Source organism: Equus caballus, chromosome 28, assembly GCF_041296265.1.
Source record: "Equus caballus isolate H_3958 breed thoroughbred chromosome 28, TB-T2T, whole genome shotgun sequence".
Lineage (NCBI taxonomy): Eukaryota > Metazoa > Chordata > Mammalia > Perissodactyla > Equidae > Equus > Equus caballus.
Genome location: NC_091711.1, coordinates 36864508 through 36885190, shown reverse-complemented (window position 1 = coordinate 36885190; position 20683 = coordinate 36864508). Strand labels below are relative to the sequence as shown.

Below are 20683 nucleotides of genomic sequence, written 5' to 3'. Positions count from 1 at the left end.
GGTTATTATGTTCCTCCCTGGGGAATAAACAGATGTACTGTGAATTCTGCTCTGTCCATCAGCTCTCAGTCTATTGCTCCAAAGGGTGGCCAACCTGAGACGCCCACCTGTGAGACACACAGGGGACCTGTGTTGGGTCAGCTGATTGAAAATGTTGATTCTTCAAGCAAGAATCATAAAAATGTTAACTTTGACTTGCCTGTCTTTTTATCCAGGGACCACGTCCTTTGTCTGCTGATTGTGCTGTATGATCTTGCATAAATGACTCTCCTTATGCATCTTCTATGGTTCTCAGGGTCCTTTCCTTTAAAGTGGGGCAAGACCTTAAGGACTCTCACAAAGCAATTGAAGGGCAGTCCTGCATTTTTGAATTTTCCCTGCTCTTTTATAGTCATCTCACCTACACCCAATCCAACAGCCAGGTTTTTTAGGGACTTCTTTTTATCAAATTGTTCCAGAGTGTTTAACTTGCCTTTCATGGAACTACAACTCTCTTTTTGCACTCAGCTAATTCAGAGAATATTTAATTACATTTCCAATTACATTAGGAATACAGGTGGCATAAAAACGCATTTGGTAACAAACACACTCCCTCCTGGTTAGCATAGAGCTCAGTGTGGAGGAGCAGACGTGCTCCCACATGCTACTAGAGAGGAGCTTACTGAAGCCTTGGGCAGCTAGCCTGCCCTGGGTGTCAACAGAGAACTTTGTGCTAAGTATAGGTTGGTTAAGAGAACTTCTAAGGGGGTAAATGGATTCACTAAGCAGGCAGAACAACTGTATAAGCTCTTGGAGCCAAGCAATCCTGTAAATTCTAATGACAGTTCTACTTCTTGCCAGCTGAAGGACTTGAGTAAATCACTTAACCTCTCCCCGGCTCGGTTACATTCTCGATAAAATGGAGGCCGTTATTCTTGGCCCGGTTCTCAGCCAGGCCCCTTGAGTGCTCCGTAGAAATGCACTTGACTTTTTCTCAGTCTTTTGTGTTTCGAAGACCTTCATTTTTATCTCTTTGGTCCTAAGGCTTGATGACTCAGCCTTCCCCGGCTGAGTCTTAAACAAAAAGAGAAGGACCCAAAGGAGCATCTTCTTATTCCTTCAGCCGGAGCACAGACTCTTAGGGGATCAGCAAAGGGACTGTGTGCTGGTTCAGAGAATGGGGAATGGGAGAGAGTCTGTGAAACTTTGTTCTAGTCCTTGAGTCTTCAGTGGGTTGTTAGAGGTGGAAGGCCTGCCGGGAAACAGGGGGTAGTGGCCAGGAAGTGGCAAGCAGAGGGCTCCGTCCTTGGGTGTCTAAGAGTTCCTGGAGCCCCTGAGCTGAGTCAGCTGGAGGTCCTGCCCTCAGGAACGTCACAGTCTAGTGAGAAGTAACTGGTAAATAAACAGAAAATTCCATTACAGCCTGCTAAGCGCTGTGACGTAAGGAAATAAAGGGGCTGAGAGGGCAGGAGGAAGCCCATGTCTGGTTGGAATGTGACACACTCTGTCTTGGAGGGATTTCTCTAGGAGGTCTGAGCTGAGTCTTGACATCAAGCTCTACTCCTTCCTTGTTTTCTGCCCGTCTTCCCACTGCTGTCGAAACCACTGTTCCTCCTCTGCACGTGCCCCTGGAGAAAAGGAAGAGGTGGAAATTCACATGCAGGTTGGGAACGGTGGACTGGGTGCCAGGTAGGCAAGCAACGGGGCCGCACCATCGCTTCAGAAACCTTTATCCAGAATGCACTGATGCCTTTCTGGGATTGACAGGAAATACATTTCCAAGGAAGCAAGCTGGAACCAGGACCTCAAAGGATGAAATGGAGTTGTTCAGGTCGATTGGGTGGGAATGGTGTTCCAGGCAGGGCGGCACTTAATCTTTACAAAAGTCTCACAAGGCGATTATTATTTGGTCTCTTTTTTATACATCAGAAAATTAAGGGCTGTACAGATTAAGTCACTTACTTGCCCAGAATCACACAGCAAAATGTGACAGCTGCGGTTCAAACTCGTGTCTGTCCAACACTGAGTCCAGAGCTCTTTCCTCTGACACTGGGCTGAGTTCCCACCTGAATATGTTTTCCCAGGAGAACATTTCACATGAGAGAATGATTCTGTAGGATTGTTCTGTGAACCTTCTCTGGATTAAATGGGTTTTTTAAGACCTAACCCCAGAACAGAGACCCTGAATATAACATTGTTACACTCCTTGAAAGAAAATTCAAATTGTAAGCAGCAGACTCAGAGGCTGAATTTTTGACTGCCATCCATTCATGAATCGGGAACCGAGTGCACTTAAAAGAAAAATCCAAAAGGAGAAGAAAAAAACAAGAGAAAGCACACCATCCATATGGGGAAATGCTGTATGTTCCTGCAGGCAATCTGTAGCATTTGCATAAAGGGAGTAGCGCATAACTCAAGTTTTAAAACATTTTATAATACTTAGAGAGGTGTCAGTTTTCACATCTTTTGAGGAAGACGAGGGGCCGCCGTGTATTAGCATATCGAGCACGCCATCATTAAGCAGACTACAGTGAAAAATGAGGTGGGGGAACCAGCGAGAGGGTAATAAGAATGATGAATGGTAAGGTTGATTTTGGAGGATTAGGATGGATCGAGGAAGAAAAAACAGTTGCTTTGGGGGAGAAGATGTAAAATCTAGAATTACCACCTCCCAGCCAGACTTCTCTTTGCTTCAGGCCAGTGCCTGTTTAATTTCACTGCATGACCCGAGGCCAAGGGCGCTCAGTGTTTTATTGTCTCTGCTCACCGCCAGGCTAGTAAATTCCAGGAGTCCCCAGATTAAAGACGAGGCAGCTGGCCCCTGTTCAAGCAGCCTGTCTGTTGGCACTGTTGCTCTGTGGCTCATGGAGTTGCTCGTTGACCTAGCAAACACTGCAGAGCACCCACGGTGGGCCAGGCTGTGAGGCTGTCATTGGGTTCCTTAACCTCTCTTCACCAGTGTCCTCATCTGAGAAAGCCGGGAAATAGTCACCACTCTACAAGATGTAAAGATTAAAAGGGGTGATAGATAAAGCAGTTAGTACCAGGCTGTAAGACATGCCTAGTGTTCTTATTATTCATGATACATTGGTATTGTTGCCACTCTCTCTCGGAGTAATTTTCAGTCAACTGGTGGACAAAACATGTAAATAAGAGATTTTTTTTTCTTTTTTTGGTGAGGAAGATTGGCTCTGAGCTAACATCTGTTGCCCATCTTCCTCTTTTTGCTTGAGGAAGATTGTCACTGAGCTAACATCTGTGCCACTCTTCCTCTGTTTTGTATGTGGGATGCCACCACAGCATGGCTTGATGAGCAGTCTGTCGGTCTGCTCCCGGGATCCAAACCTGAGAACCCTGGGTCACTGAAGGGGAGCACATGAACTTAACCACTATGCCACCAGGCCATCCCCCAAAGAGATCTTCTTCCTCATCCATTCCAATGCTCTCATTTCACACACTCGAAGGAAATAGGAACCCACAGAGGGAAAGTAGCTCGCCGCGGTTAAGCACTGGTTTGTGGCATATCATCTTGTGCCCCAGTATTGGGCTGGAGAAGGGCATGCTTGGCGGAGGGGACTTTGGATCATTTAAGCTTTAGTCGTTTGTCTTCCCACAACCTCACCCATTCTGTGCTTGTAGGGTCATTTTCAGAACCTAACTCCTCTGGGTGTTATCGATTTAAGGTACCTGTCAAAGGCTTTGTTACACATAGCTGATGACATTCAGATGCAGTGATTCTTGGAAACATCAACAAGATTCCTAGAAGCAAAGGGATGCCTCTGGAAGATCTCCCCTGTGATAGCACCTTTTGGAGTATGTATCCAAACGCTTCTAAGAACTGTTAAGGAGATTCCTTTAAAACAGGAGAGCTGGGGAGGGGGTGGCAGAGGAGAGTTCTCTGTACTCTATATACCAGATACCAAATTGTGGAGTCCTGCAGCAAGGAAAGCGGATTGATTTAGTTGATCCCAGCGTTTCCCACACGTATTCTCTGTCCACACACACAGCAGACCCCTTTGACCCTGGAATACCTTGTGGGATAGGTTCTTTAGAAGCCCACTGTAAGAAACACTTCCCTGGGTAATCCGGCCTCTATCAAGAAGAAAAGGATTTTGAGAGAGGGAAGTACCAATTAAGCAGTATTTGATGGTCAAGGATATTGAACCACTGAAGTTTCTAAGCATGTAGAAATGATAGTTTTAATAAGTAACATCATTTTTTACCTCAAAATCCCATGACTATGCAAACAATTTTATTTGTTGTTCTCGTTTTTTGGTGAAGACTAGCCCTGAGCTAACTGCTGCCAGTCTCCCTCTTTTTGCTGAAGAAGACTGGCCCTGAGCTAACATCCGTGCCCACCCTCCTCCAATGTATACGTGGGACGCCTACCACAGCATGGCATGCCAAGCGGTGCCATGTCCGCACCCGGGATCCGAACCGGCGAACCCCAGGCCACCAAAGCAGAACGTGTGCACTTAACCGCTGCACCACCAGGCCAGCCCCGATGCAAACAGTTTTAAGTATTTATTTTCTAAAAGCTTTATTTATATCACAGGTTCTTTCTAAAAGTAGTTATTTTCCCATTTATCATCTTTACCTTGAATGGTCAGATTAAAGATGTGAAATTTTTTTTAAATGTGTGAAATAGCATACCACTGGCAACCATTTTTCATAAAAACAAAAATACGTAAATCATCTTTACGTGTGCCCTGAGTTAAACAGCGAAGCTCTATGTTGTACAGATTTTCTTTGTCATTCCTCATGTCAGTAGAAAGTATTGTAAAAATTCCCTGATACAGTCAGTCTTGCCTTTATAAAATTAACCAAATCAATGACATCCAGTTGTGCATGCTGGCTTCAAGGCCTTTGATGCAAACTTTTCTGTCAATAATGCTATAAAGGAATTCAATATGGGGCACTCGCTCTGTCACCTTACTCGAAATCCTTTTATTATTCCAATTAAAGCAACAGTATCTTCAGTGATTACAGGTATGCACTTTCCAGAAAACACACGTATCATTAAAGTAGGAATTTACTGTTCAAAATATAACTTCTCCAGGGCATCTTTCCTTGAGTGCTCACTGAAAACTTGTTCTTTGTGTATTTCATTATCTAAAGAGAATCTTGCTAATAGCATAAGCTGACACACATCAAAATCCTCTGTACTCTGATTAAACCCTATAGGAAATCTCCCGTGTAATTTGTTCTGACACAAGTTTCTTCAGGCCTTCAGCATTTGCCTTCTGTGACTCTTCCCACAATATTTGCTGACAAAGGAATATACGTTGTTTTGGAACCATATTATCTTTCGTGTATTTTTTTAGGCATTTTTGCCCAGGCAGGAAAAACAAGTGTTTCCCTTATTGGATTTTATTATCTTTTGTTTTTCTATAGGAAATCTCCAAAGAGACTGCTAAACTCTTTTCCTGGCGTTTAGCAAAACATTGCAAAGTTCTAGACTGACTGTCACAAGATCTTAAACATCATCAAAAAGCTGTGGGGGCTCGTCTCCGTCTTCCAGATTCTTTGTTCTTAAACGTCTTGCTAATCTTCTCTGTACTAACATGAAATAATATCGCAAGGCATCATATACACTTGGGGTGAAGTTCTTCTTTAACGATTGTGGTTGTAAATCCATCTTTGAAATGGTCTTGAGAATTTTAATTTTTTTTGCCAGCTTCTTGTCAGATCTAATTAGGTAGGCATTTCCGTACTTGGGACCGTGGCTAAGAGAGGTGGTATTGGGAGCAGAAGTGTCAGCTCAGCTGTTTCCTTGCTGGTCACATGAGCTTGTCTTCTTGGTATTCTCAATCTGTCATTGCTCTGTAGGACTCCCGTGGTGCTGAGAGTCCCGTGTACCCCTCATCCAGTTTCAGTTTCCTCTGATGTGAGCACCTCACCCAACAATGGCGACCCTGTTAAAGCTCCAGACGAGCGTTGGTGTATTGCTGTTAACTAACCTTGATGCTTTAGCTGCTTTTCACCAGTTTTCCCATAATTTCCTGTTCCCTTAGTCTCCTCTGTTCTCTGACAGTTTCTCAGTCTCTCCTTCTTTGGTGTGACCAACCTTGATAGCTTTGAGGCGTCCTGGTCAGGTAGTTGATAAAGCGTCTCTCAAATTTGGCTTGCCCCATGTACGTTCTCGTGAACAGACTGAGGTTACAGGTTGCTCGAAAGAATATCACAGAAGTAACGTGCCCTCCTCGTCCCATCATGTCGGGAAGGACCTGATTTCCGCACGCCACAGCCCTAGGGCTGCTTGACGTTCCTCCCTTGGTTAGGGCAGTGTCTGCCAGCTTCCTGTACTGTAAAGTTATTGTTTTCCCCTTTCCTACTTCATTGTTTGAAAGTGAGTCACTACGTCCGCCCCACTCTGCCGGGGTAGATGAAGCTCCACTTTCTGGGGAGGGGGCAGCATCTGCCTAGATTATTGGGGTTTTTCTGTAAGGAGATTTATCTCTTTCCCTCATTTTTGTTTATTTATTAATTTATTAAATCTCTTATTTATATTCATATGGAGTCACATATATTTCTTTTATACTTTGGGTTATAACGCAGGACTCTTTTTAAGCCATGTGTTGTTTTGTTAAATATTATTATTATTTTTGTTGGATATTATTATTAAATATTATCAGTTAAATGTTATTATTGTTATTATTAAATAATATTAATGCATTAAAAATAGATGTTAGTATGGTTGGTAGAACTCTTACTAGGCAGCTTTCAACCTCAGTACAGATCAGCTCTATATGTGAGGGCGCCGTATCACCCCATCTGCATTGACACAGTTAGATATGGGTGCTTAAGAGATGTAACACATCTCAATCGATCTTGATCAATCTCTGCCTCCCTTCTTCCCTCTCTCTCTGCCTCCACTTTATCTGTTATGCCAGTGTGACAGCCCCCCAGTCAGTATGTAGAGCTCAGTCATTCAGCAAATATGCATTGCACACTTCCTACGAGCCACGCACTGTTTCTGTCACTGGTTATATAGTAGTGAATGAGATAGTGCAGGGCCCTGCTCCCCCTGAGCTTATATTCTGGGGCAGAATACAGAGATCAAATAAGAAAACAAGTGGTCCAATTGGTCATTTCCACTAGTAAATGTGCTATGAAAAAATCAAAGCAGGGTAATGTAAGCATGACCAGCATTCATGATCCGAGGTTGAAGAGAGAAACCCTCTTTCTCTCCATGAGTCTGCAAAATGACTCTGTTGACCCCTCATGGGACACATGCCCATGCTTGAACCAATCTCTATGTTCTTAGGAATAGTCAGGAATGACTCTCTGCCTGAGTCGCATGCTCATGCTTCAGGCAGAGCAGCCATGACCCATGGCCCCATTAGAATCATAGGAGGAAGGCAGGGTCTTGTTCTGTGAAGGAACAATGCAGGACACACGGAAAAGCAATCGTGGGCCACTATGGAAGGTACCTGCTGGAAACCCGGCTGCTAGCTGTCTCTCTCGGAGTTTCCAAGCAGTGGATCATATGGTGCCCGTGCACCAAGGGCATTACTAACATTCCCCCAAACTGGCAAAACTCCCCTAGACTTCATACCCAGCTGCTCCTCAGCCAGTCTTGTAGAACCCCTCAGCTGAAGATTCCATGTGATCTCTAGAGATGGAACCCGCTTCCCCCTGTCCTCCCTCCCCGAATCAATGGAGACATTCCCCAGGAGGACACCGTGGGGACTCAGTGAAATGTGGATAACGTCTTAGTAATTAATTCTGTAGAGAGAGGAAGAATACAGTGCTGGTAATCATCCACACGTCTTACATTGGGAGTCTGCAGAACAGCTACATTAAGGCCACATTCATTGAGGATTCTTACACCGTTTACATCACTTTCCCATTTCCTGCTATCACTGGTCCATCAGGAATCCTTCACACATACCACAATCTGGTTCAAATCGATTGTTACCCCTATTTTATAGCAAAAAAGAACCAAAAACATTGAACACGATGAAAGTTAGAGCATATAGCTAGATCTCGTGGATTCATGACCCTCGCAGCCCTGAGTATTATCAAAGATTTCCATTTTCCTGTGGTCATTTTTTTCTCTCCCCGACCTCTACCTTGTCAGGCAGGGAAAAATAAGAAATGATAGGCTGTAGAACAGGGCCTCAGAATCATGCACTGGCCGGAGTGTCTACATTTTCCAGATGAGGGATCTAAATAATCACTGAGTTTGGTCTGTTTTCTTTTCTTTTCCTGGGTAATGATGCATTTTTGTCTGGGGAGAACTTTTTTTTTTCCTGGGACTTGTGAAAACCAAGAAGCAACCGGAAGCTGTGTAAAAGGAGTCACAGAGTCTTTGTGACTTGAAGTCTGAGTATCAAGGACACTGTTTTGATTTCATAGCCACTACCTGGTAATTGTCAGAAATAGGGAAGGAGAAGGAAGAGAGATGGAATAGAATATTCAGCAGTTGATGGGGGGAATAAAAAAGCTGGAGTGGATTCCATTGGCAGTCAGCAAACATTGACCAGGCCTGTCACTGTGCATGTAAAGTTGGACAAAACACAGGTCTTGTATTCAAGGAGCCAACAGTCCAGGTTTTAAATAGAGACTGAGGGATACTGCTGTTTACTTTAGAGAACATCCCATGGGAGCAGAGTTTGTGTATTCCAGAGGCTCACACGTGCTGAGCACCAGTCTGTTCCAGGCTCCGTGGTAGACTCCTTTACATTCTTGTCTCGTTGTCCTCACAAGCCGATATTATTATTTCCTTGTAACAGATTAGAAGATAGAGATTCAAATACATTAAGTTGTTTGGGTGACAGAGTTGGGAAGAAGCAGGGCTGAAATTTGCCTTGCTCCCCTGCCAATTAGCACTCTCTCACCTCTGCCTACAGTGTTAAACCCAACTTAACGTATTTGCCCTCCTGAATAGCCTTCTTCAGGCTCTCCTTGAGGTCTGGTTGGGAGGAGACTGCCCCTGGCATGGCATCTTCTCTGGGCTGTATTGTCTGTACCCATCCTGCCCTTCTGCCCCGGGCCGCGACAGCTGCAGGTCCTCATGTTAAATCTCGTCGTTATTCTTTCTTCCTGCACAGAGGCCCTGTTTTCATCCAGCCTTCCTTATCAGTAAGCTGGCTGTTTGGTGAAGACTAAAACCAGATTTCTTTTTTAATTTAACAAGAATGTGCAATAGCCCTCAGGTCCATCAACCCATCAGTCCTAAACTTGACCACAAACCTCAGGGCAGTCGCTGTTATGACCCTTTTATGGATGAGGACTGTCTCCGTGATATTAGACAACTTAGTCAGGCCACCCAGCTGATAAGTGCGGGAGCTGGGACTGGCACGTGGGTCTGTCTGCTCGCCCCTTTCCACATGCATCGTAATCTTGAAGATGACAAGGAAAGGGGTTTGTGAGACTATTGTCCTTCTCGTTGAAATACCAAACAAGGGGAGAACAGAGGGAGCTTAAACTCCTTCAAGAGAAAATGACAAGCTGTTTGGCCCTTAGACAAAGAAAAGGGAAATATGTTTCTCCAACCTAAAGCCCCATTAGTACAGCTTTTATAACTGATTTGCTGTAGACAGACAGAATGTGAGGATTATTGAGAATGTCATCATGATCATTTCCATTCTTGAACCAAAGAGCAGCTATTGAATACTAACTACCTGCCAGGTACTGTGGCACTCAAGAAGAATAATAAGTCATGCTCCCTGCCAGGCCGAAAATTCGCATTCCAAGGCTACCAGGTACAGGCATGTAAATAAATAACTACAAGAGCGTTCAATGAGTTCTCTAATACAGTTAAGTGCAAGAGTCTATGGAGCACTGAGGAAAGACTCAGCAACCTCCTTGGGTATTATATTAGGAATGCTTACAAAAAGAATCAGAAAACCCAATATGCAGAGGCTTAAAATAAAATAGGGGCTCTGAATTTCTGACCTAAGAATTCTGGAGTAGGCAGCTATAGACATTGGTTTCTAGAAGGCAATGTGTTGACCTCTCCCTCATTTGAAGTCACAGGATGGCTGTCTTGGTTCCAGTCATCACATCTCTGTTCACAACAGAAAGGTGAGTGGGGTGGGAGGAGGATGGCAGCTTACCTGAATCTTATTATTAGGAAATCACATAGGTGCTTCCCCATGTATCTCTTGGGGCAATCCTAGGTCACATGGTCACCTCTAGCTGTAAGGGAGTCTAGGAAATCAGAGACTAGGATCGTCATGATTAGCTTAGATCTTAAATGCATCATGATCCATTCACAGGAGCTGGGAACTTTGCAAATACAAACAAAATTAATGTTCCCTTAGGAATGAAGAATGAAGTGAAGAGAAAAACATACCAGGAAGCAACCTTCTGCCATGAGTGGTCGGGGAAAGATTTACAAGAGAGAGGTGCATTTGACCTCAGCCATGAACGATGAGCAGGCGTTTACATGGTAGAGAAGAAGTGAGGCTAGAAGTTTTTCCCCTCCCTAGAACATCCTCTTCTCTATCATGTGAAGGCCTGCCCGTCCTTCACATGCGTCTGCACCTGCAAAGCTATCAAGTCATGAAAGACAGGTTCAAGACAGGAAGTGCTTTTAGCCTGGAGATAGACCTGGGATTTAAATGGGAACCAGTTTGTGACAGGCTTAACTACCAGGCTAAGGAGGATAGATGTCATTCTGTGGATCATAGAAAGTCAGTGGAGGTCTTGAGACAGAGACCCACTTTCCAAATACCCCTTATCCCAGTAACTTGGAAGACATGGGCCCATGTTCTCATTCACCTGGCATCTGCACACAGGCTCTGATTTCTAAGCACTTTCTCACCATGAATTATTTTTATGAACCTTCTGGGTTCTAAGTACTTTAGAAACCAAAGTTTTGGCTAAACTCTTTCCATATAGCCTTGTCCTTGTACAGAGGTCTTGCTTCTGCCTTTGAAATGCTTTTCACTGTGCCCTTGATGGGTGATGGAGTTTCTCGTTTCTCCTTTCATCACATTGACTTCCGCCGTCTTCCCAGATGATGTTTGAGGTTCCTGGGCAGTAATCAATTTCCGTCAGTTTCTCTGGCTCGCTGCAGGCTGACTCGAAATCTGCACACAGACTCAGCCTGTACAGACATTTCAGATCTAGTCAGATCACACCTCTGGGGAACCTGAAGCCTGGCAGCTTCTGCAGCCCACTTGGCATGCAACCTGGATGCCTCCCTCTCTGCTTCCTGCAGAGCCAGAGGTCCAGCCTGTGTGTCTGGGAAGTCCTGAATCACCCTGCAGCCTTCGATTCCCAGGGATGGGTGAGGTCCCTATGTTTGGGAGGGGAAAGTAGGTATCATTTCTTTTCTTTTTTCCCCCCTTGATATCTATCTATCTATCTATCTATTTATATTTTTGCAATAACATTGGATTATAACATTATATAACTTTCAGGTATACATCGTAATATATTTTGAATTCTGTGTAATTACATAATGTTCACCACCCAAAGACTCATTACCATCCATCACCACATACGTGTGCCTAATCACCCTTTTGCCCTCCTCCCTCCCCACTTCACCTCTGGTAATAACAATCCAATCTCTGTTGCTATGTATTTGTCATTGTTTTTATCTTCTACTTATGAGTGAGATCATATGGTATTTGACTTTCTCCCTCTGACTCATTTCACTTAGCGTAATATCCTCAAGGTCCATCCATGTTGTCACAAATGGCCAGATTTCATCATTTCTAATGGCTGCGTAGTATTCCATTGTGTATATATACCACATCTTCTTTATCCATTCGTCCCTTGATGGACACCTAGGTTGCTTCCAAGTCTTGGCTATTGTGAATAAGGCTGCGATGAACATAGGGGTGCATGTATCTTTATGCATTTGTGTTTTCAAGTTCTTTGGATAAATACCCAGCAGTGGAATAGCTGGATCATATGGTAGATCTATTCTTAATTTTCTGAGGAATCTCCATACTGTTTTCCATAGTGGCTGCACCAGTTTGCACTCCCACCAGCAGTGTATGAGGGTTCCCTTCTTTCCACATCCTCTCCAACACTTGTTGTTGTTTCCTGACTTGTTAATTATAGCCATTCTGACAGGAGTGAGGTGATATCTCATTGTAGTTTTGGTTTGCATTTCTCTGATAGTTAATAATGTTGAACATCTTTTCCTGTGCCTGTTGCCCATCCATATATTTTCTTTGGAGAAATCTGTGTTCACATCTTTTGGCCATTTTTTGATTGGGTTGTTGGTTTTTGTTGTTGAGACGTATGAGTTCTTTGTGTATTTTGGATATTAACCCCTTATCTGATATATGGTTTGCAAATATCTTCTCCTAATTGTTAAGTTGTCCTTTTGTTTTGTTGATGGTTTCCTTTGCTGTGCAGAAGCTTCTTGCTTTGATGTAGCCCCATTTGTTTATTTTTTCTGTTTCCTTTGCCTGGTCAGACATGGTATTTGAAAAAATGCTGCTAAGACCAATGTCAAAGAGTGTACTGCCTATCTTTTCTTCTAAAAGTTTCATGGTTTCAGGTCTTACATTCAAGCCTTTCTCCATTTTGAGTTGACTTTTGTGCATGGTGTAAGATAATGGTCTACTTTTCATTCTTTTGCATGTGGCTGTCCAGTTTTGCCAACACCATTTATTGAAGAGACTCTCCTTTCTCCATTGTATGCCCTTGGCTCCCTTGTCGAGAATTAGCCGTCCATAAATGTGTGGGTTTACGTCTGGCCTCTCAATTCTGTTCCATTGATCTGTGTGTCTGTTTTTGTGCCAGTACCATGCTGTTTTGGTTACTATAGCTTTGTAGTACATTTTGAAATCAGGGAGTGTGATACCTCCAGGTTTGTTCTTTTTTCTCAGGATTCCTTTGGCTATTCAGGAGTCTTTTATTGTTCCATAAAAATTTTAGGATTCTTTGTTCTATTTCTGTGAAAAATGTTGTTGAAAGTTTGATAGGGATTGCATTGAGTCTATGGATTGCTTTAGGAAGTATGGGCATTTTAACTATGTTAATTCTTCCAATCCAAGAGCACAGAATGTCTTTCCGTGTCTTTGTGTCTTTTTCAATTTCTTTCAACAATGTTTTATAGTTTTCAGTGTACAGATCTTTCACCTCTTTGATTAAGTTTATTCCTAGGTATTCAATTCTTTTTGTTACAATTGTAAATGGGATGTATTATTTTTTTTCTTAGCTGGAATTTATTTACTTGTTAATATCAAGTTCTCCAATATAATTCATTATTCTTCACTTAAAGAGATCGTGCTCAAAATTGTCATAACTAGATGTGACGTATCAAAGTTTTGTGTCTGTTTTTTTAAATTTGAATTCATAATAGATTACATGATTGTGAAATTTCAGTTGTACATTATTTCTTGTCTGTCCCCACAAAGGTGCTCCCCTTCACCTCCTGTGCCCACCCCCCTTCCCCTTCCCCTGGTAACCACTGAACTGTTTTCTTTGTCCATGTGCTTGTTTATATTCCACATGAGTGAAATCATCTGCTGTTTGTCATTCTCAGTCTGGCTTATTTCCCTTAGCATAATTCCCTCCAGGTCCATCCATGTTGTTGCAAATGGGATGATGTTGTCTTTTTTTATGGCTGAGTAGTATTCCATTGTGTGTGTGTGTGTGTGTGTGTGTATATATATATATATATATACACCACATCTTCTTTATCCAATCATCAGTTGATGGGCACTTGGATTGTTTCCATGTCTTGGCTGTTGTGAATAATGCTGCAATGAACATAGGGGTGCATATGTTAATTTGGATTGTTGATTGAAGTTGTTTGGGTAGATACCCAGTAGTGGGATAGCTGGGTCACATGGTAGTTCTATTTTTAGTTTTTTGTGGAATCTCCATACTGTTTTCCATAGTGGCTGCACCAGTTTGCATTCCCACCAGCAGTGTATGAGGGTTCCCTTCTCTCCACACCCTCTCCAACATTTGTTATTTTTAGTCTTGGTGATTATAGCCATTTTAACAGGCATACGGTGGTATTTTAGTGTAGCTTTGATTTGTATTTCCCTGATGATTACTGATGTTGAACATCTTTTCATGTGTTTATTGGCCATCTGTATATCTTCTTTGGAAAAATGTCTGTTCCTCTCCTCTGCCCATTTTTTGATCAGGCTGTTTGTTTTTCTGTTGTTCAGTTGTGTGAATTCCTTACATATTATGGAGATTAACCCCTTATTGGATATATGATAGGCAAAAATTTTTTCCCAGTTGGTGGGTTGTCTTTTGGTTTTGATCCTAGTTTCTTTTGCCTTGCAAAAGCTCTTTATCTGATGAACTCCCACTTGTTTATTTTTTCTTTTGTTTCCCTTAGGGATTGTATTCTTAATTTCTCTTTCTGCTACTTTGTTGTTAGTGTATAGAAATGCAGCTGATTTTTGTATGTTGATTTTGTATCCTGCAAATTGACTATATTCATCTATCATTTCTAAAAGTTTTTTAGTGGATTCTTTCGGGTTTTCTATATATAAAATCATGTCATCTGCACATAATGACAGTTTTACTTCATCTTTTCCAATTTGGATCCCTTTTCTTTCTTTTTCTTGCCTGAATGTTCTGGCAAGGACATTCAATACTATGTTAAGTAAGAGTCGTGAAAGTGGGCATCCTTGTCTGGTTCCTGTTCTTAGAGGGATAGCTTTCAGTTTCTCTGCATTGAGAATGATAGTAGCTATGGGTTTGTCATATACGGCCTTTATTATGTGGAGGTACTTTCCTTCTATCCCCATTTTATTTAGAGTTTTTATCATAAATGGATGCTGTATCTTGTCAAATGCTTTCTGTGCATCTGTTGAGACGATCATGTGATTTTCATTCTTCATTTTGTTAATGTGGTGTATCACATTGATTGATTTGAGGATATTGAACCATCCCTGCATCTCTGGAATAAATCCCACTTGATCATGGTATATGATCCTCTTAATGTATTGTTGTATTCAATTTGCTAGTATTTTGTTGAGGATTTTTGCATTTATGTTCATCAGTGCTATTGGCCTGTAATTTTCTTTTTTTGTGATGTCCTTGTTTGGTTTTGGTATCAGGGTAATGTTGGCTTTGTACAATGAGTTAGGAAGCTTCCCCTCCTCTTCAACTTTTTGGAAGAGTTTGAAAAGAATAAGTATTAAGTCTTTTTTGAATGTTTGGTAAAATTCAACAGGGAGGCTGACTGGTCCTAGACTTTTATTTTTTGGAAGGTTTTTTATTACTATTTTGATCTCCTTACTGGTGCTTGTTTTATTCAAATTCTCTACTTCTTCTTGATTCAGTTTTGGAAGGTTGTATGATTCTAAGAATTTATCTATTTCTTCTAGATTATCCAATTTGTTGGCATATAGCTTTTCATAGTATTCTCTTATAATCTTTTGTATTTCTGAGGTGTCCATTGTAATTTCTCCTCTTCAATTTCTGATTTTACTTACCTGAGCCTTCTCTCTTTTTTTCTTGGTGAGTCTAGCTAAAGGTTTGTTGATTTTGTTTATCTTTTCAAACAACCAACTCTTGGTTTCATTGATGTTTTAATATTTTTTTTTAGTCTCTATTTCATTTATTTCTGCTCTGATTTTTATTATTTCCTTCTTTCTGCTGATTTAGGGCTTTGTTCTTCTATTTCCAGTTCCTTTAAGTGCACCGTTAGATTGTTTATTGGGATTTTTCCTGTTTGTTGAGGTAGGCCTGAATTGCTATAAACTTCCCTATTAGAACTGCCTTGCTGTATCCCATAGATTTTGGCATGTCATATTTTCATTTTCATTTGTCTCCAGGTATTTTTTTATTTCTCCTTTGATTTCTTCATTGATTCAATTGTTGTTCAGTAGCATTTTGTTTAATCTCCACATTTTTGTGATTTTTCTGATTTTCTTCCTGTAGTCAGTTTCTAATTTTATACCTTTGTGGTCAGAAAAGGTGCTTGGTGTTATTTTGATCTTCTTAAGTTTATTGAGACTTGTTTTGTAGCCTAATATCTGATCAATCCTGGAGAATGATCCATGAGCATTTGAAAAGAATGTGAGGATGTGTATTCTGTGGTTTGGGGATGGAATGTTCTATATATATCCACTAAGTCCATCTGGCCAAATGTGTCATTTAAGGCCAGTGTTTCCTTATTGATCTTCTGTTTGGATGATCTATCCATTGGTGTAAGTGGAGTATTAAATTCTCCTACTATTATTGGCTTACTGTCTATTTCTCCTTTTATGTCTCTTAATAATTACTTTATATATTTAGGTGCTCCTATGTTGGGTGCATAGATAGTTACAAATATTATATCCTCTTGTTGGATTGTTCCCTTTATCATTATGTAGTGCCCTTCTCTGGCGCTTGTTACAGTTTTTGTTTTAAAGTCTATTTTGTCTGATGTAAGTAATGCTACCCCAGCTTTCTTTCCTTTGCCATTTGTATAGAGTCTCCTTTTCTATCCTTTCACTTTCAGTTTGTGGGTGTCTTTAGGTCTGAAGTGTGTCTCTTGTATGAAGCATAAATATGGGTCTTGTTTTTTATCCAATCAGCCACCTATGCCTTTTTTTTTTTATGGAAGATTAGCCCTGAGCTAATAACATGTGCCACCAAGCCTCCTCTTTTTGCTGAGGAAGACTGGCCCTGAGCTAACATCCATGCCTATCTACCTCTATTTTATATGTGGGACACCTGCCACAGCATGGCTTGACAATCAGTGCATAGGTCTGCACCCAGGATCCTAACTGGCAAACCCTGGGCTGCCAAAGCAGAAGGTGCACACTTAACTGCTGCGCCAACAGGCCAGCCCCCTGATTGGAGCATTTAGTCCATTGACATTTAAAGAAGCTATTGATAAGTATGTACTTATTGCCACTTTGTTACTTTTTTTATGGATGTTTTAGTAGTTCTTCTCTGTTGCTTTATTCTTCTCTTGCTCTCTTCCCTGGTGGTTTGACGGCTTTCTTTAGTAATATGTTTGATTTTTTCCTCTTACTTATTTGTTTATTATAGGTTTCTGCTTTGTGATTACCATGGGGTTCATATATAATATTCTATGTATATAGCAATCTATATTGAGTTGATAGTCTCTTTAGTTAGACCTCTTTCTAAAATCTCTACTCTTTTACCCCCCTCCTCCCACATTTTATGCTTTTGAAAACATATCTAATCTCTTATTTTGTGTGTGTCTACCCATTACCCTCTTATCATGGAAATAGGTAATTTTAGTACTTTTGCCTTTTAACCTTCATAATATCTTCATAGTTAGTTGGTCTGCTATATTTACTGTATTTTTGTCTTTACCAGCAGTTTTATTGGCTGGTTTGTTTTTTGTTTCTTGTGGGGGTTTTTTTTGATAATTTTCTTATCCTTATTTGTGGTCTTTTCTTTTCCACTTAAATATATCCCTTCTGCATTTCTTGTAGAACTCATTTTTTGGTGATAAGCTCCTTTAATTTTTGCTTGTCTCGGAAACATTTTCTCTCTCCTTCCATTCTGAATGATAACCTTGCTGGATAGAGCATTCCTGGCTGTAAGTTTTTCTCCTGTCAGCACTTTAAATAAGTCGTGCCACTCTTTTCTAGCCTGTAGGGTTTAGGCTGAGAAGTCTGCTGATAGCCTTATGGGCTTTCCTTTGTGTGTCATTTGTTACCTTTCTCTTGCACCTTTTAGGATTCTCTCTTTCTCTTTAATTTTGGCCATTTTAATTATAATGTTTCTTGGTGTGGGCCTCTTTGGGCTTATCTTGTTTGGTGCTCTCTGTGCTTCCTGTATATGGATGTCTGTTTCCTTCCTTAGGTTAGGAAAGTTTTCAGCTATTATTTCTTCAAATAGATTCTCTGCCCCTTTGTCTCTCTCTTCTACTTCTGAGACACCTATTATATGAATGTTAGTGCACTTGATATTGTCTCAGAGTTCCCTTAGACTGTTCTCATTCTGCCTAATTCTTTTTTCTGTTCAGCTTGGGTGAGTTCTTTCATCTAGCTCACTGATCCGTTCTTCTGTATCGTCTACTCTGCTATTGAGTCCCTCTAGTAAATTTTTCATTTCCAGTATTGTATTCTTCATTTCTGATTGGTTCCTTTTTTTATTTTCCAATTCTTTGTTGACGTTCTCACTGTGTTCATCCAGTCTTCTCCCAATATCTGTGAGCATCCTTGTGAGTTTTTGTTTGAACTCCTTGTAGAGTAGATTGCTTATTTCTGTTTTGTTTAGTTCTTTTGGGGGGGAGTTGTCCTGTTCCCTTGTTTGGAATGTATTCCTTTGCCTCCTCATTATGCCTGTTTCTCTGTACTTATAGCTATGTATTAGGTGAGTTAGCTGTGTCTCCTGTTCTGGGAGAAGTGGCCTTATGTAGGAGATGCCTTTTGAGGCCCAGCAGTGTGCTTCCCTCTCATCACTCCAGGAGTGACCCTTGTGTGAGTTGCTTGTGTCCTTCTGCTGTGGCAGGGTTGCTCTTACTGCAGGTTCCAGGGAGTCTAGTCTTTCCCACCCTGGCAGGCTCTTTGTAAATCAGGTTTGGGGAGCCGTAGCACCAGTGGCTAAAAGGTCTAATAACACACTCCTGTTGCAGTTTTCCTGTTAAATGAGTAGGCACCCAGTTCAGCTGATTGGTAGGCTCAGGGGCTTACAGTTGTTGTAGGCCTCAGGCCTGCAAGGCTGTTGTCACCTCTCTTAGGGTTGCAGCTGAGGGGCTGATCCCAGGCATGGGAGCACCCACTTGTTTCAGGCTTTGTGGCTGTTTGTGAAGCACAGGTCTTCTGCCACTGATAAGCCCCACCCCCCACAGTTCCACACACAATGTCATCGCAGTGCTGGCCCCTTCCTGAGCCACTGGAGTGTACCCAGTTGCCCCACTGCAGAGGCCCCCACCTCTCCAGTCACGCCCCCCACAGTTCACCTGGTACTCACCCAGGCCCTGCCCCACAGAGGCGGACACACTTGCCTGCCTTTAGAGGATCCAGGCACCCAGTCTATGCAGGCTGAAAAGTTGCCCGAGGGTTTGCTGTTGGGTGGGGCCAGTCCATAGGGAAGGCTGCCTGCCCTGGCTGAACTGGATTAAATCTGTACTCTAGTGAGTGTGGCAAACCCCTGGGCTAACAGGCCAGGGAAAGAATTCTGATGGCATCTGCCAGTGTCTGTGTCAGCACGCCTGAACTAGGTAACAACAATGGCTGCCACCAATGTCTCAGTCTCTGGAGAGGTCTCACCTCTCACCAAGATCCACCCAGAGCCTAGCAGTGAGTCTCTTTTCCCTGAAGGACTGTGCACCTTTCTTTCTGGTGATTTTTAGGTTGCTCTCTGAGATGGGTGAATTTGAGTGTGAGCCCTTTAAGAGCTGGCTTTATTCTGCTTATGTTGATAGCTTTTCTGGGATTGTTCCCCATTTAGTTAGTAGACAGGGAAGCCAGATAGTATGACACTTGTCTCAGTTGTGCTGAGTCTGAAGGATGCTTATAGTGGTAATGTGCCCCGACTCAGGTCCCCACTTCTCCAGGGAAGGCTGCATACCTTAGGGTGGCTCCTGCTTAGCTCTGAAGTTCTGCAGCTCATGAAGCTGGCTTTTCTCCCTCCAGAAGGAATTTCTGCCTCTTCCCCCTCACTCAAGACTGTCCCTTGTTGTGGGGGTTCTTTTTATCCAGTTTTCAGTTCTCTTTCTGGCATAATTTTTCCAAGAATAGTTGTAACCCGGTTGTGTTCATGGGAGGAGGTGAGTTCAGAGTCCGCCTATGCCACCACCTTGATGAGATCTCAGGTTTCGTTTCTAATCCCGTAATCTTCTGTAATTGTCATGTTCATTTCTGTAAAGGAAGTCATTTAATGATTACAGACGTGGGAGAAATAAGAGAGATTCCTACCGTCTCTATCCCTGTGGGCTCAAGTCCCGACTCCCCCACTTTCTAGCCGTGTAAATTGGGGGTCCTGCCGTCCTTTCCTCACCTGTGGGATGGGATAATGAGAACATCATTCATAGTATTGAGTAAAGAACGAATGAGCTGTGACAAAAGGAGTATTCAGAGCAGCGCTTGGCAGATAGCAAACATCCATTATTTGTTAGCTGCTAATAATAATAATTATTATTACTAGGGTATTGTGCCTCAGCAAACAGAAAAAGCTATGAGAGGTTTTCTCCACAAGCCTCGTTGACTCACATTTACTTACTAGCTCCTCACAAAACTCTATTTTGGGCACATTCCCCAGTGTCACTCCGTCTCGTGTGTGAAAGCTTGTCAGTAAATGTCATCTACACCACCTGCTTGCTGCCCTGAAGCTGCCACAATGGGTGATTCCATCTCTCAGGGGACCAGGAAATGACATTTCTCAGTAATCAGACAAGCGCTGATCAAAATTATCAGCGGGACTAATCCTGAGTCGGAGTTTCAGCAGCAGACACGTGGTTTAGTGGAAAGAGCAGTGGCCCGGGAAACAGAGCTGGGCTCGACCTCCCCCTCTGCTGTGTGACTCTGGGCAAGTCACTTTGTCGTCCTGGGCCTTGGTTTCTTTTTACTTGACGTGGCCCAGCCTGGGAACAATCACGAGCAACCTCTCTTTAACATCTCTTTAAAAGCACACATCATCCTTGTAATTTAAAATGGGCAGTTATGTAGTGTCTGCCTCTCTCTCTAAGTTGTAAGTTCCAGAAAGAGAGCCATAATCTGTTATGTTCATCTCTGAATTCACAGCCCCTTTCAGTGCATGGCACATAGCCAGTGCTTATTTTAAAATTTGGTCAATGAATGAATAAGGTACCAGAAAGAAACAGATGTGGGAGCAAGGCAGACCTGATTTTGTA

At 42.2% G+C, this 20683-nt stretch overlaps 1 protein-coding gene across 5 annotated transcripts in view; it reads left to right on the top strand.

Moving 5' to 3' along the window:
* LARGE1 (LARGE xylosyl- and glucuronyltransferase 1) overlaps nucleotides 1-20683 on the top strand; it is a 540210-nt gene that overhangs the window by 461748 nt on the left and 57779 nt on the right. The gene's annotated exons all lie outside the window — the stretch shown is intronic.